Source organism: Haematobia irritans, chromosome 5 (assembly GCF_050003625.1).
Source record: "Haematobia irritans isolate KBUSLIRL chromosome 5, ASM5000362v1, whole genome shotgun sequence".
In the NCBI taxonomy this organism is placed as follows: Eukaryota; Metazoa; Arthropoda; class Insecta; order Diptera; family Muscidae; genus Haematobia; species Haematobia irritans.
This window is the reverse complement of record NC_134401.1, coordinates 158485894-158501986: the sequence shown is the minus strand read 5'-3', so window position 1 is coordinate 158501986 and position 16093 is coordinate 158485894. Positions and strand designations below refer to the sequence as shown.

At 33.6% G+C, this 16093-nt stretch overlaps 1 long non-coding RNA gene across 1 annotated transcript in view; it reads right to left on the bottom strand.

The window, feature by feature from the left end:
• LOC142240302 (uncharacterized) overlaps positions 1–14032 on the bottom strand; it is a 115503-nt gene extending 101471 nt beyond the window's left edge. Inside the window, exon 1 of the long non-coding RNA XR_012723225.1 lies at positions 13827–14032. This is a non-coding gene — a long non-coding RNA (uncharacterized LOC142240302). The remainder of the gene's footprint in view (positions 1–13826) is intronic.
• Positions 14033–16093: the final 2061 nt, after the last annotated feature.

The window sequence follows — 16093 nt, the reverse complement described above, 5'->3', positions numbered from 1 at the left end:
TTCGTGAATTTATACAGGCTAAAATGTTGAACAAAACAAAAGACCATGAAGCCTGTGTAATAACTACACCGTTAAAAATCTATAAGCCATTTTGTGTACACAAAAAAAATATTTTTTGTATTCAATCACGATTCTATAAATTTTTAATTGAAATGTATTTAATGACAGAACTAATAATAATATCAATCACCAAAGCCAATTAAAACATTAATTGTACCGATCCATGTGCAATGACACCGATTCCACCGAAAAAAAAAATATATAATATATAACAACCCAGCAAAATAAGCGTCGCCAAAAAAGTAATGAAAATGTCCTTTTTGGACCCGGAAGTGGTGCAAAATTGACGCAGAAGCGATGAATTTAACATGGGCTTGTCATAGGACGGAAGTCATCCATTTCAACAGTCGTTGCACTGAATTTGCATCACTTCCTTATGTGTGATCCGTATTCAATGTTTGGGATGTAAATTTAAAAATTCTGTGATATTTTGTCAAATAAATAATTTTTATCATTTTTTATAAGTTTTAATGGATTCTAACGCTTGTCCGAATCGTTTGACCTCAAATATTTTCAAAAATTCACAATTTTTTCAGATTGGATTTAGCATTTTTTCGACCAAATTTAAATGATTTATTCCATTTTATGAATTCTTACTCTGTTTTTAACCTATTTGAAACAAAAAAAAGTTAAAAATTCCCATTAAAAGTATGAAAAAACCAAGTTATAAAAAATAGCATTAAAAGAAATTCCTGGGTAGTTAAAATAAAGAACATCATTGGGAGTGCATCTTCTGGAAGTGCTTTTAAAGTTGTGCTTTTGGAAGAACTTCCAATTTTTTTTGCTGGGAAATATATACGGCCGTAAGTTCAGCCAGGCCGAATCTTATGTACCCTCCACCATGGATTGCGTAGAAACTTTTACTAAAGACTGTCATTCACAATTGAATTACTTGTGTTGCGGTAACACTTGCCAATGGCAAAGGTATCTTAAAAATTTTTAAACCCGTCTTCTAAATTGGAAGTTATTTTATACGGGGTGTATATTAAACAAACAAAGGCCGATTAAATACGTATATAATTCAGTATGACAAAATTTTCTATACAAATAAAATTTTTACAACATTTTCTATAGAACTAAAATTTTGACAAAATTTTCTATATAAATAAAATTTTGACAAAATTTCTATAGAAATACAATTTTGAAAAAATTTTCTATAGAAATAAAATTTTGACAAAATTTTCAATAGAAATAAAGTTTCGACAAAATTTTCTATAGAAATAAAATTTTGACAAAATTTTCCATAGAAATGAAATTTTTACAAAATTTTCTATAGAAATAAAATTATGACAAAATTTTCTATAGAAATAAAATTTTGACAAAATTTTCTACAGAAATCAAATCTTGAAAAAATTTTGTATAGTAATAAAATTTTGACAAAATTTTCTATAATAATAAAATTTTGACAAAATTTTCTATAGAAATAAAATTTTGACAAAATTTTCTATAGAAATAAAATTTTGACAAAATTTTCTATGGAAATAAAAATTTAACAAAATTTTCTATAGGAATAATATTTTAACAAAATTTTCTATAGAAATAAAATTTTACCATAATTTTCTATAGAAATAAAAGATTGGCAAAATTTTCTGTAGAAATAAAATTTTGACAAAATTTTCTATAGAAATAAAATTTTGACAAAAATTTTTTATAGAAATAAATTTTGACAAAATTTTTTATTGAAATAATATTTTGACAAAATTTTCTATAGAAATAAAATTTTGACAAAATTTTCTATAGTAACAAAATTTTGACAAAATTTTCTATAGTAACAAAATTTCGACAAAATTTTCTATAGAAACAACATTTTAACAAAATTTTCTATAGAAATAAAATTTTAACTATAGAAATAAAATGTTGACAAATTTTTCTACAAAAATAAAATGTTGACAAAATTTTCTATAGAAATAAAATTTTGACAAAACTTTCTATAGCAATAAAATTTTGACAAATTTGTCTATAGAAATAAAATTTTGACAAATTTTTCTACAGAAATAAAATCTTGACAAAATTTCATATAATAATAAAATTTTGACAAAATTTTCTATAGAAGCTAAATCTTGACAAAATTTTGTATAGTAATAAAATGGTGACAAAATTTTGTATAGTAATAAAATTTTGACAAATTTTCTATAGTAATAAAATTATGAAAAAAATTTCTTTAGTAATAAAATTTTGGTAAATTATTTTTGGGGATCGGCTATATATAACTATAGACCGATGTACTAGCCCATGTACTAGCCCAATGTACCATATTTCACCACGTACCAAATTTCAACCGGATCGGGTGAATTTTGCTCCTCCGGAGGTCAAATCTGGGGATCGGTTTATATGGGGGCTACATATAATTATGGACCGATATGGACCAATTCCTGCGGGGTTGTTAGATATCATATACTTACACCACGTACCAAATTTCAACCGGATCGGGTGAATTTTGCTCTTCCGAGGGGCTCCGGAGGTCAAATCTGGGGATCGGTTTATATGGGGGCTACATATAATTATGGACCGATATGGACCAATTCCTGCGTGGTTATTAGATATCATATACTTACACCACGTACCAATTTTCAACCGAATCGGATGAATGTTGCTCATCCATGAGGCTCCGGAGGTCAAATCTGGGGTTGGTTTATATGGGCGCTATATAAAATTATGGACCGATGTGGACCAATTTTTGCATGGTTGTTAGAGACCATATACTAACACCATGTACCAAATTTCAGCCGGATCGGATGAAATTTCCTTTTCTTAGAGGCTCCGCAAGCGAAATCGGGGGATCGATTTATATGGGGCTATATATAATTAAGGAACGATGTGGACCAATTTTTGCATGGTTGCTAGAGATCACATACTTACACCAAGTACCAAATTTCAGCCGGATCGGATGAAATTTCCTTCCCTTAGAGGCTCCGCAAGCCATATCTGGGGATCGGTTTATATGGGGGCTATATATAATTATGAACCGATGTGGACGAATTTTTGCATGGTTATTAGAGATCATATATTTACACCATGTACAAAATTTCAACCGGATCGGATGAATTTTGCTCCTCCAAGAGGCTCTGCAAGCCAAATCTGAGCGTTGGTTTATATGGGGGCTATACGTAAAAGTGTCCGATATTGCCCATTTTCAGTACCATCCGACCTACATCAATAACAACTACTTGCGCCAAGTTTCAAGTCGATAGCTTGTTTCGTCCGGAAGTTAGCGTGATTTCAACAGACGGACGGACATGCTTAGATCGACTCAGAATTTCACCACGACCAGACCACCACCAGAATATATATACTTTATGGGGTCTTAGAGCAATATTTCGATGTGTTACAAACGGAATGACAATGTTAATAAAAAAAGAACTTCTGCATATCACATATTTTTCTAATTTTTTTTTGTATTTTTTTTTTTTTTTTTTGCAAAAATAGTGGTTGTATCTTAAAATAAACCAAGTTTTTGTTTGCAAATAAATAATTTGATTGTAGTAGAGAATAGAGATATGTTTATACTACACAACAGATTTTTTTTACCAACATTACTTTTATTTCCGGTCAATATTAATAATTCTCCAAAATGGAGGTTTTTGAATTTTCGGGCAAAATTTTATTTTCAATTTTGTTTTGTATTACTATAGATTTTCCGAAAAAAAAACATATTTTTAAAACTGTGCTATGATATTTTAAATGCAACAAACTTGATATCGTAGAATTCTGTTAAAATTTTTTTTAACGTAAGAATTGTTTTCTGGTTATATCTTGAAAGGTACAGTGCGCATTTGAGTCTGGAACACGACGGGAGAAATTGCTTCTGATAACGGGAGAAATTACTGCTGATAAGTTCGTTTTCTAACCTCTCAAGAAGTTAAATTTGGAGATCGGTTTACGTAGTTTTGTATGGACCTAAAATATTTTGAGATTTTCAATTATATGGCAAAGAAGATTAAAATGCGGTGACCTGATGCCCAACAAATCAAATTGGCAGATCGGTTGTATGAGGACTATACCAACACATAGATCGATACACACCATAGTTGTGGACCCAAAATTTTTCGAGATTTTCGATTTCCAAAAAAAAAAACTGGGGGATCGATTTCTACCTCGTTGTGGACCCAAAATTCTTCGAGATTTTCGATTTCCAAAAATAAAACTGGGGGATTGATTTCTATGACGACTATATCAAAACGTGGACCGCTGTAGCCCATCCTCGAATTTGACCTGCTTGCAGACAAATTTCACGCTACAGCCATTACTGAAGGCTGTGATTACAAAAGACAAACTGAAAAACATCGGTAGAACGTCTTAGAGTTAGAGGTGTCGATTTGAATGAAAAGAGGAATGGACTGAATAGTCTAGATCAGCCTACCACTACGGTCGAACCTATTAAACATTTAAAAGGAGTTTAATTCTTCTAAAAATGGGATAATAATTTCCTTAGAATTTGTTGTGTTTTTGCACCTTGACTACAATGTAAAAACGTGTTCAAAAATAGGACATGACTTTCAACACTTTATTTTAGAGACGATTTTTATTTGGAGCATATCATAATTTATACCTAAAATCAAGTCTGAATTTTGAAATTTGAGGTTTCGTTAAAACGCTTTTAAAGGTCTTTGATAGCATATGAAGAAAAAAAAAACTGAAAAACGCATAAATTCAAATTTGTTTCCTAGTTTAAGTATGCTAAACTCTAATTAAAAAGAGAATTTTGCTTCTTCAATACCAAAATCAATACCAAAATCATTAGTGTAAAACCAAAATCTTTGGAAACGGTTAAGATTTTTTTAGAGTAAAATATAAGATTTGAGACTGTAAAGGCTCAGACACGTTTGTGAAAATTTTACCATTTTTTTAAGCGTTGAAACTTCTGTACCACTCCTGTGTGATGCCACTAAATGCCATACCCTTTACATATTTGTGCTACCTGTTTGCCAATTTCTCCCATAAAATTATAAGTTTTTATGAAATTCATATAAAATGATTGTTGGCATTATTTATATCTAATTTAAAAAAGGCGCAACTTCATAATTTGATAGAAAAAATTATAAAATATTAGCCTTATACCGAAACAATTTTTTTTTTTGATTTTCTTTATAATTGCTAAATTTTATTTTCTAAGGTTGAGAACGAGCTTCATAAACCCAACATAGCAAAAAAAAAGAAATATAGTATCAATATTTCATTGCCGTTGGCAATTAATTTAATAGAAATGTAATGGCCCACTTACACGAAGGCACATTTTCACGACGATCAATTTTTACATCCTTGTGCGAAACTTTAAAAAACTACAACCCATTTTAAATTGTACTATTATGTCTTCAATTATAAACTATTGACTTACTTATTTCTCATCCCTCGTAGTCTTAAGATTCTGTTGATTCGATTGCATTAGAAGACTCAGGAATTAAGTTGTATCACTTGCATTGGGTATGAATGTACATAAATGAAAAGTCTTGTATTGAACAACAATAAATAAAGCAAATTAAATAATGCAATTCACAACGAGACTATGAGATTGCACACACATACAGTCGGCACAAGCATACATACAGACACATACGTATACAATCAAATGGCCACAAATTGGCATCCTTTGGCTAAAATGTTGGCTATGATACACAAGACACAGCCAAAATAGCGATAGCAAAACCATAGCCAACAGTGAACGATACAACATTGAAGTATATGGTACAACAGAAACACAGGCACACACACACACATACCCATACACTCAGCATGCATAGTCAACCCACTAGCCTTAGCAGTGAACCAACCATACATAGCCTAACAAAGTGCACAAATGACAGCATATGCAGCACTCAAAAACCCCCATGGGGTATTTTTGGGGAATTTTGTTTGGCACAATACACCCAATGTATTACAAAACATAAATTAATTAATTAATTTAATTGAAATGGGACAAATAAAAACAACAACAGCAACAGCAACAATAGTAACAATGATATGTGTTACTCGAAAAGCCTATTTTCAAATGCAAGGCTTAGGGCTAAGCATTAAGAGATTAAAGGTGAGAGGCTTTATGAAGAGAGAGAGAGTGAGAGAGACAAATCTATTTTCTTACTGAGTAAATAAAACAAATTAAACTATAAAACATTTCTGTGAAGCTAACAGTTTCAAAAAATATCTTTAATTTTTTTTTGTATTTATTTTTTCTTTTGTTTATAATAAAATATAAATGAATCATTAATTTTAATAGATGTGGGACAAATAAAACCAACAACAATAGCAAAAATGATGTTGGTAACCCAAAAAGATTGGAGGCTTACGGCTGAGTATTAGACCAAAGGTGAGAGGCTTTATTGGGAGAGAGAGAAACAAATCTATTTTCATACTCATTCATTAAAAATAAACCTCTAAATTTAACTTTGAAGCTAACAGTTTCAAACCATGCCATTAATTTTTTATTTATTTGTTTCTTTATTATATAACAAAATAACAAATAAATTAATAATTTTATGAAAATGAAGCATAGAAAAACCGAAGTAAAAATGCTGTTGGTTCCCCTATAAGATGATTTCTACGGCTAAGTATTAGGAGCACAAAGGTGAGAGGCTTTATTGGGGGAGAAATGAAGAGAGACAAATCCATTTTTTTTACTGAGTAATTAAATCAAAATCTCTAACTATGAAGCATTTCTGCGAAGCTAACAGTTTTAAAAATTTTCAATAATTTATTTATTTGTTATTTTGTTCATAACAAAGTATTTAAAAATATATAATTGCTTTTGATAACCCAAAAAGATTTTCCAAATGACTGCTTACGACTATATATTAACCCTTTAACTACCTATGTCTACTCAGGAGGACATTCGTAAGGGACTCCAAAATCTATTTCCAGGCTTAGTTTCGATTTATTTCTCGACGTTATTTTATAGTAGAGGTTTTAATCTAAACCAGCTATAAATATTTCCAATATTGGCGAGCACTAAAATGTATTTTTGTAAACTTCTTTAACAAGAAACAAAAAAATACGAAATTTTGAGACAATTTCTCTACTGCATGTCTCCAGCAAATTGACGTTCATACAAAAACTATAGCTGGATTTCCTAATTATACAATTATTCTTCGAGCTTTATGGACAGATATAGATTAAGGAACATGGTCAATAGAGCCATTGAAAAGAAAACGCCAGATACCAATCTATACACGCCTGGACTGTACATGTTTCGGTTCGGATTTTTTTTGGTTCTTGTTTGTATTTTTGCTTACACTTCGAAAGATATTATAGGCCAAATAGAGCTTATTTTCGTAAGGCAATTTGGTCACAATTCAAGAATCAAGTTTTCAGAACAATAATTGAGGTAAGTCCTCAAAATTAAAATTTGTTTTCTACATTCTGTTACTATAAGTAAAACCAGGAGAAAAATTTAAGTTTTTTAATATTAGGCTTATTTCGGTAGTGAAAGGGTTAATAATACAAAGGTGAGTAGCTTTATGGGGTGATAGAGAGACAAATCTATTTTCTTACTCAACAATCAAATTAAAACCTGTAATAGAAAAGCATTTTTTTGAAGCTTACAATTTCAAACAAGTATATACGGCCGTAAGTTCGGCCAGGCCGAATCTTATGTACCCTCCACCATGGATTGCGTAGAGACTTCTACGAATGACTAAAGACTTAAACTACCACCACGTACAAAATTTAAACCAGATCGGATGAATTTTGCTCCTCCAAAAGGCACCGGAGGTCAAATCTGGGGATCGGTTTATATGGGAGCTATATATTATTATGGACTGATAGGAACCAATTCCTGCATGGTTGTTGGATACCCTATACTAACATCACGTACCAAATTTCAACCGAATGGGAAGAATTTTGCTCTTCCAAGGTGCTCCGGAGGTCAAATCTGGGGATCGGTTTATATGGGGCCTATATATAATTATGGACCGATATCGACCAATTTTTGCATGGGTGTTTGAGGCCATATATTAACATCACGTACCAAATTTCAACTGAATCAGATGAATTTTGGTCTTCCAAGAGGCTCCAGAGGTCAAATCTGTTGATAGGTTTATATGGGGGCTATATATAATTATGGACCGATGTGAACCAATTTTTGCATGGTTGTTAGAGCCCATATACTAACACCATGTACCAAATTTCAGCCGGATCGGATGAAATTTCCTTCTCTTAGAGGCTCCGCAAGCGAAATCGGGGGATCGGTTTATATGGGGGCTATACGTAAAAGTGGACCGATATGGCCCACTTGCAATACCATCCGACCTACATCAATAACAACGGTTTATATGGGGCCTATATATAATTATGGACCGATATCGACCAATTTTTGCATGGGTGTTTGAGGCCATATATTAACCTCACGTACCAAATTTCTGCTGAATCAGATGAATTTTGGTCTTCCAAGAGGCTCCGGAAGTCAAATCTGTTGATAGGTTTATATGGGGGCTATATATAATTATGGACCGATGTGAACCAATTTTTGCATGGTTGTTAGAGACCATATACTAATACCATGTACCAAATTTCAGCCGGATCGGATGAAATTTGCTGCTCTTAGAGGATCCGCAAGCCAAATCGGGGGATCGGTTTATATGGGGGCTATACGTAAAAGTGGACCGATATGGCCCACTTGCAATACCATCCGACCTACATCAATAACAACTACTTGTGCCAAGTATCAAGTCGATAGCTTGTTTCGTTCGGAAGTTAGCGTGATTTCAACAGAGGGGCGGACATGCTCAGATCGACTCAGAATTTCACCACGACCCAGAATATATATACTTTATGGGGTCTTAGAGCAATATTTCGATGTGTTACAAACGGAATGACAAAGTTAATATACCCCCCCCCCCCATCCTATGGTGGAGGGTATAAAAATGTTGTTAATTATTCCAACCATCATAGAATGGTGACGGGGATATAATAAGTTTGTCATTGCGTTTGTAACACATCTCAATATCGATTTCCGACTATATAAAGTATATATATTCTTGATCAGGGAGAAATTCTAAGACGATATAGCATGTCCGTCTGTCTGTATGTTATAATCACGCTACAGGCTTCAATAATGGCGCTATCGTCCTGAAAATTGGCAGAGATTCGTCTTTTGTTTGCAGACAGGTTAAGTTCGAAGATGGGCTACATCGATCCAAGTTGTGATATAGTCCCCATATACACCCACCTCCCGATTTGGTGTCTTGGGCTTATAAAAAGTGTAGTATTTATCTAATTTGCCTGAAATTGGACATCTAGAAGTATTTTGGACCATCAAAAAGTGTACCGAAAATGGTGCCTATCAGTCCATGTTTTGGTATAGCCCCCCTATGGACCGATTTCCCGATTTTGCTTCTTGGGTGTCTAGAAAGTGTATTTTCTATCCGATTAGCCTGAAATTGAAAATCTAGAGGTATTTTAGGACCATAAAGAGGTGTGTCGAAAATGGTGATTATCGGTCCATGTTTTGATATAGCCCCCATATAGACCGATTTCCCTATTTTACTTCTTGGGCTTCTAGAATCCGTAGTTTTTATCCAATTTGCCTGAAATTGGAAATCTAGAGGTATTCTAGGAAAATAAAGAGATGTGCCGAAAATGATGATTATCGGGCCGTGTTTTGATATATCCCCCATATAGACCAATCTCCCGATTTTACTTTTTGGGCCTCTAGAATCCGTAGTTTTTATCTAATTTGCCTGAAATTGGAAATCTATAGATATTCTAGGACCATCAAAAAGTGTACCGAAAATGGTGCCTATTAGACCATGTTTTGGTATACCCCCCCCCCCCCCTATGGACTAGAGGTATTTTAAGACCACAAATTGGTGCGTCGAAAATGTGGTGTATAGGTCCATGTTTTGATATAGCAACCATATAGACCGATTTTACTTCTTGGGCATCTAGAATTCGTAGTTTTGATCCAATATACCTGAAATCGGAAATCCAGAGGTATTCTAGGAAAATAAAGAGATGTGCCGAAAATGGTGATTCTCGGAAAATGTTTTGATATAGCCCCCATATAGATCGGTCTATATGGACATCTAGAATCCGTAGTTTTAATCCAATATACCTGAAATTGGAAATCCAGAGGTATTCTAAGAAAATAAAGGGATGTGCCGAAAATGGTGATTATTGGATCATGTTTCGATATAGCCCCTATATAGACCGATCTCCAGATTTACTTTTTGGGCTTCTAGAATCCGTAGTTTTTATCCAATTTGCCAGAAAGTGGAAATCTAGAGGTATTCTAGGATCATAAAGAGGTGTGCGGAATATATTGTATATCGGTACAGTTTTTGATATAGCCCCCTTATAAACCGGCCCTCCGATTTGGGGTCTAGATTCTAGAACTACAATTAAATGTGCCGAATACTGTGTGTATCTTTCCATGTTTTGGTATAGCCCCCCAATACACCGAACTGCCGATTTACCTACTAGGGTTTCTAGAAATTGTAGTTTTTATCTGATTTGCAACAAAATGAAAATATACTGGCATTTTAGACCCATAACAAGGTGTATATGATTTAGTTTTATCGGTCCATTTGGTAAGGCCTCCATATAGACCGATTTCACTTATTGAGGGTATAAAAGGCGCACTGATCATGAAAATTACTTGAAACTGAATGCAAAATTTCCCGATTTTAATTCCCGTAATCATTTAAATAATTGGGATGAAAATCTACAGATTTTAGATTTCAAATTAAGGCCTTATTTCATAATTTTCTTGCACACTTACAAGAGATGTTTATGATTCCTCTAAAACTCAAACAAAAAATGGTTTTTATAAATTCAGAATCTGATCTAGTCTTCATATGTAAAATCTTTACATTTATCTTCGGGAAGCGTACTGGTTGAACCGATCTGCTTGAGAAAATATCTACCATCAAACCCCCCTGAAATTTTCAAAGGAAACTATTTGATTCATGGTGGTGGGTATATAAGATTCGGCCCGGCCGAACTTACTACTGTAAATAATTGTAAATAATTTTTATGAAAATGCAGCACAGAAAAAAAAACAGCAATAGTGAAAATTTTGTTGAGCTGAGCTTCGAAATGAAGGCTTTGGTCTAAGTATTAAGAGACTACAGGTAGAATGCTTTATGGGTAGAGAGACAATCAAATCAAAACTTCTAAATGTAAAGCATTTCTGAGAAGCTCACATTTTTATTAAATTTTGTTTGCTTATTTTTTCTTATATTGGTTTTGAAAACATATAAATTAATTAAAAATTTTAACGGAAGTCAACCAAATCAAAACAACAGCTATAGTAACAATCCTGTTGGTTACCACAAAAGCCTCGTTTTTGAAATGAAGGCTTAGGGCTAAGTATTAAGAGAACAAAGGTGAGAGGCTTTATGCGGAGAGAAAGAGAGAGAGACAATCAATTTTTTTACTGAGTAATCAAATCAAAACCTCTGGATGTAAAACATTTTTGAGGAGTTCATGTTTAATAAAATTTTCATTAAATTTTTCTGTAAGCTTGTATTCTTGTATTTATTAAAAAAACTATTTTTTTATACCCACCACCATAGAATGGTGACGGGGGTATAATAAGTTTGTCATTCCGTTTGTAACATATCGAAATATCGATTTCCGACTATATAAAGTATATATATTCTTGATCAGGGAGAAATTCTAAGACGATATAACGATGTCCGTCTGTCCGTCTGTCTGTCTGTCTGTCTGTCTGTCTGTCTGTCTGTTGTAATCACGCTACAGTCTTCAATAATGAAGCAATCGTGCTGAAATTTTGCACAAGCTCGTCTTTTGTCTGCAGGCAGGTCAAGTTCGAAGATGGGCTATATCGGTCCAGGTTTTGATATAGTCCCCATATAAACCGACCTCCCGATTTGGGGTCTTTGGCTTATCGAAATCGTAGTTTTTATCCAATTTGCCTGAAATTTGAAATCTGGAGGTATTTTATGACTATAAAGAGGTGTGCCAAAAATGGTGAGCATCGGTCCACGTTTTGGTATAGCCCCCATATAGACCGATCTCCCTATTTTACTTCTTGGGCTTATAGAAACCGCAGTTTTTATTCAATTTACCTGAACTTGGAAATCTAGAGGTATTTTATGACCACAAAAACGTGTGCCAAAAATTGTGAGTATCGGTCCATATTTTGGTATAGCCCCCAGATAGACCGATCTCCCGATTTGGGATCTTGGGCTTATAGAAAACGCAGTTTTTATTCATTTTACCTGAAAGTGGAAATTTAGAGGTATTGTAGGACCACAAATACGTGTGCCAAAAATTGTGAGTATCGGTCCATATTTTGGTATAGCCCCCATATAGACCGATCTCCCGATTTGGGATCTTGGGCTTATAGAAACCGTAGTTTTTATCCAATTTGTCTGAAATTTGAAATCTAGAGGTATTTTAGGACCATAAAGAGGTGTGCCGAAAATGGTGAGTATCGGTCCATATTTTGGTATAGCCCCCATATAGACCGATTTCCCAATTTTACTTCTTGGGCTTCTAGAATCCGAAGTTTTTATCCTATTTGCCTGAAATTGGAAATCTAGAGGTATTTTCGGGTCACAAATATGTGTGCCGAAAATGGTGAGTATCGGTCCATATTTTAGTATAGCCCCCATAAGAACGATCTCCCGATTTAACTCCTTGGGTTTCTAGAAACCGTAGTTTTTATCTGATATGCCTGAAATTGTAAATATTCTGGTATTTTAGGCTCACAAAAACGTGTATCGGATTAAGTTTTTATCGGTCCATTTGGTAATGCCTCCATATAGACCGACTTCACTTCTTGAGGGTGTAGAAGGCGCGCACTGATCATGAAAATTGCTTGAAACTCAATGTAAAATTTCCAGATTTTACTTCTACAGATTTAAGATTTCAAATCCAGACGTTATTTTATAATTTTCTTGCACACTTACAAGAGATGTTAATGATTCCTCTAAAACTCAAACAAAAATGGTTCTTATAAATCCAGAATCTGATATAGTCCTCATAGGTGAAATCTTTAAATTTAGCTTCGGGTAGTGTCCTCAAGCCCTCCTGAAATTTCAAAGGAAACCCTAATATTTGGTTCATGGTGGTGGGTATTTAAGATTCGGCCCGGCCGAACTTACTGCTGTATATACTTGTTATTTATTATAATTAAACCAACAACAATACTAACAATGCTATGTGTTACAACAACACCTAGTTTTAAATGCAAGGCTTAAGGCAAAGCATTAAGAGGCCACTGGTGAGAGGCTTTATAGGAAAGAGAGACAAATCTATTTCTTACTCAACAATCAAATCAATCTAACTGTAATGCATTTGTGCAAAGCTTGGAGTTTCTACAATTTTTATTAAAATATTATTAAATTTATTTTGTTTACAACAAAATATAAATTAATTAATAATTTTAATGATTTAAAGGATCAACTGAAAGCAACATCAATAGTAACAATGCTGTTGGTTATCCCAAAAGCTGATTTTCGAAATTAAGGCTTAAGGCTAAGAATTGAGAAAATAAAGGTGAGAGGCTTTATGGCGAGAAGAGATATTTAGAGAGAGTCTCATTTGTTTCTTAGCTAAAAATCAAATCTAAACCTCTAACTTTTAAATAATTCCGGGTTTTCTGTTTTACAAGACATGCATCCGGTTTCTGGGAAGATCACATTTTCAACAATTTTCATTTAATTCTTTTTTTTACATTTTTGTTCATTTTTCTTGTTTTTATTGGATTTTTAAATTTATTTTAATTTTTTGAACATTTTTAGTCTTTAGAAGATCACATATGGTGATGTTTTAGTCACTTTTGCACTTTTTCAAAAAAATACACTCACGTTGTTATACTAAAGTCATTAAGATATCATGACCATGCATGCACACACACACACGATTCACTTTAGTGTTATTTTTTTACACAGAGAGAAATTCAAATTTACGTATATTAACTTAACAACGAACTCTGAAATAAATACGAACACAATAATAACGTCGGCAGCTGTGGCGTCTAAGTTTTAAATAGCCACCATCAGCAGCACCAACATCAAAGTAGTGCCTGAGCGTACGTTTGATAAACTTCTGAAAATGTTTAAGTTGTGCGAGGGGTTTTTATACCGGTCCACAGGCGCAAGCGATGAATTTTCCGGGTGGGGATATGCAAAAAAAAAAGAAAGGTGTAAAAGAAAAATTTACATTACATTTGCAAAAATGAACACAAGAACACTCAATACTCGCATTATGTCGGGAGCATCGGGAGTAAAAATTCATGGAAAATGGAAAAAATGCATTTTAAGGGTTGCAACTGAAATATAGACGCACAACATGGAGTAGCCCTCCCTACTTTGGGCCTCGTTGTGCTTATATGAGCTCTGCAGCTCTCTGGATGTATGGAGATTTAGAGGAAAGTTCATCCAACTATGCTCGGATACACTGTGGCATTGATAGTTACAGGGCATACGAATTCTCTTCAAATATTCCCCACAGTTGTAAAGGTCTCCTATTATGACATCTTCTCATGGATAATGGAGATAAATCTTTATCTCTTCTGCAAAGTGTATGTGTGTAAGAGACAGAGAGAGAGGATGCTGCGCATCTTTATACTCCTTGTGTCGTGGTTAACTCTCTTGAGTGAAATTTATTTCGCCGTAAAAGCTCTCACTCAAGCTTTTGATAAATAAACCAACAAGCTTTTTTTTTCAAACCTCGTTAAACTTCGTAAATTTTCATCGTTTTATCTCGTTTTTTTACTTCGTCTATCATCGTTAAACACTTCGCCTTGTTCATGCATTCATTCATTCATTCACCCATTCATCGCATCATTGGGTTCATTCACATCCTTTAGCAAAGTTCATTTCCCCTCTCGCATAATTTTCTTGTTGTTCTTATTATTGTTGTTGTTAGTGGTGATTTTTATGCAACATCTCTTGATGCCATTGTTTTGGATGAAAGTTTTCGTATGAAACGAAAACTTTTTCATATCCCCCCTTTTGTGATAATGCGTTGTGGTGTACGTACTCTACGTACTTTTCTGATTCTGTTGATGAGATGAGAACATGAACAACGAATTGTTTTCATTTGCAGAGCTCAGGAAAGAAGCAAAAAACACAAAAAAAACAGCAGCAAGAAATATAGAAAACTACAATTCATTGTTTGCCGTTTGTATTATGATGGTTGGGGAACAAATCTTTGTTAATTTCCGTATACGTCGGAGAATTTCTGAGATGTTTCATTTCGCTGAGTACAGTCAAATGATGAAAATGATTACAAATCGTGAAAGGTGGCAGTTTGTATCAGAAATACACGAAACTCGTTAAACTACCTACCAAGGACTTTACTGCGATTGTGTGTGTGTTTTTTGGATAATGTGGTGCGATTTGCTTTCTGGACAAACAATGAATCAGATCCATTTGAAGGCACCGAAGAGATTATTGCCTTTCACTATGATCTAGGATAGAGTGAAGGACAAAAGTCAATAAAGCAAAAGCTGTGAGAAAATTGCTGTGGAATTATCATTGAAGGGTTGTACAAATTCTAAGGGACTTTTTTTCAAACCTCGACTTTTGCTTAGGCAGAGAAAATTATATAAATTTGTGTTATCATTCAAATAATCATGGATTTTGTCCGACCCTTGTGTCATTATCTAAAGATTGCACAAAAAGTTTGGATATGAAACAAAAAATTATATTTATTTGTGTCATACACCAATTCTTCGCCAAGTTTTTTCATCGCAATATAAAACTCCGTTCGGACTCGGCTAAAATAGGGAGTTCCTCGTGTCATTGAGCTAAACATAGAAACGGGCAGTACTCATTGATAAGAGAGAAGTTATGCTATAACAATGGACTAAATAATCAAAGTGAGTGTATTTACTAATTATGCCATTTAAACGGTAACTGTTTGGACGGTACAAATGTAATAGCTTTGTCGCAAGAATGCTATTTTCTCGGTCATTATATCGACGAAGCATATTACGTTTGGTGAGAAAAGAAGATTGTCGCAAAAATGTTATTTTCTGAGGCAAAAATATAATTTTCTGAGGTGATCATATTCCATCTCTGCGTGCAAGAAACATCTTTTTCAAGCCATCCTTGGTTCTGAGCCTTGT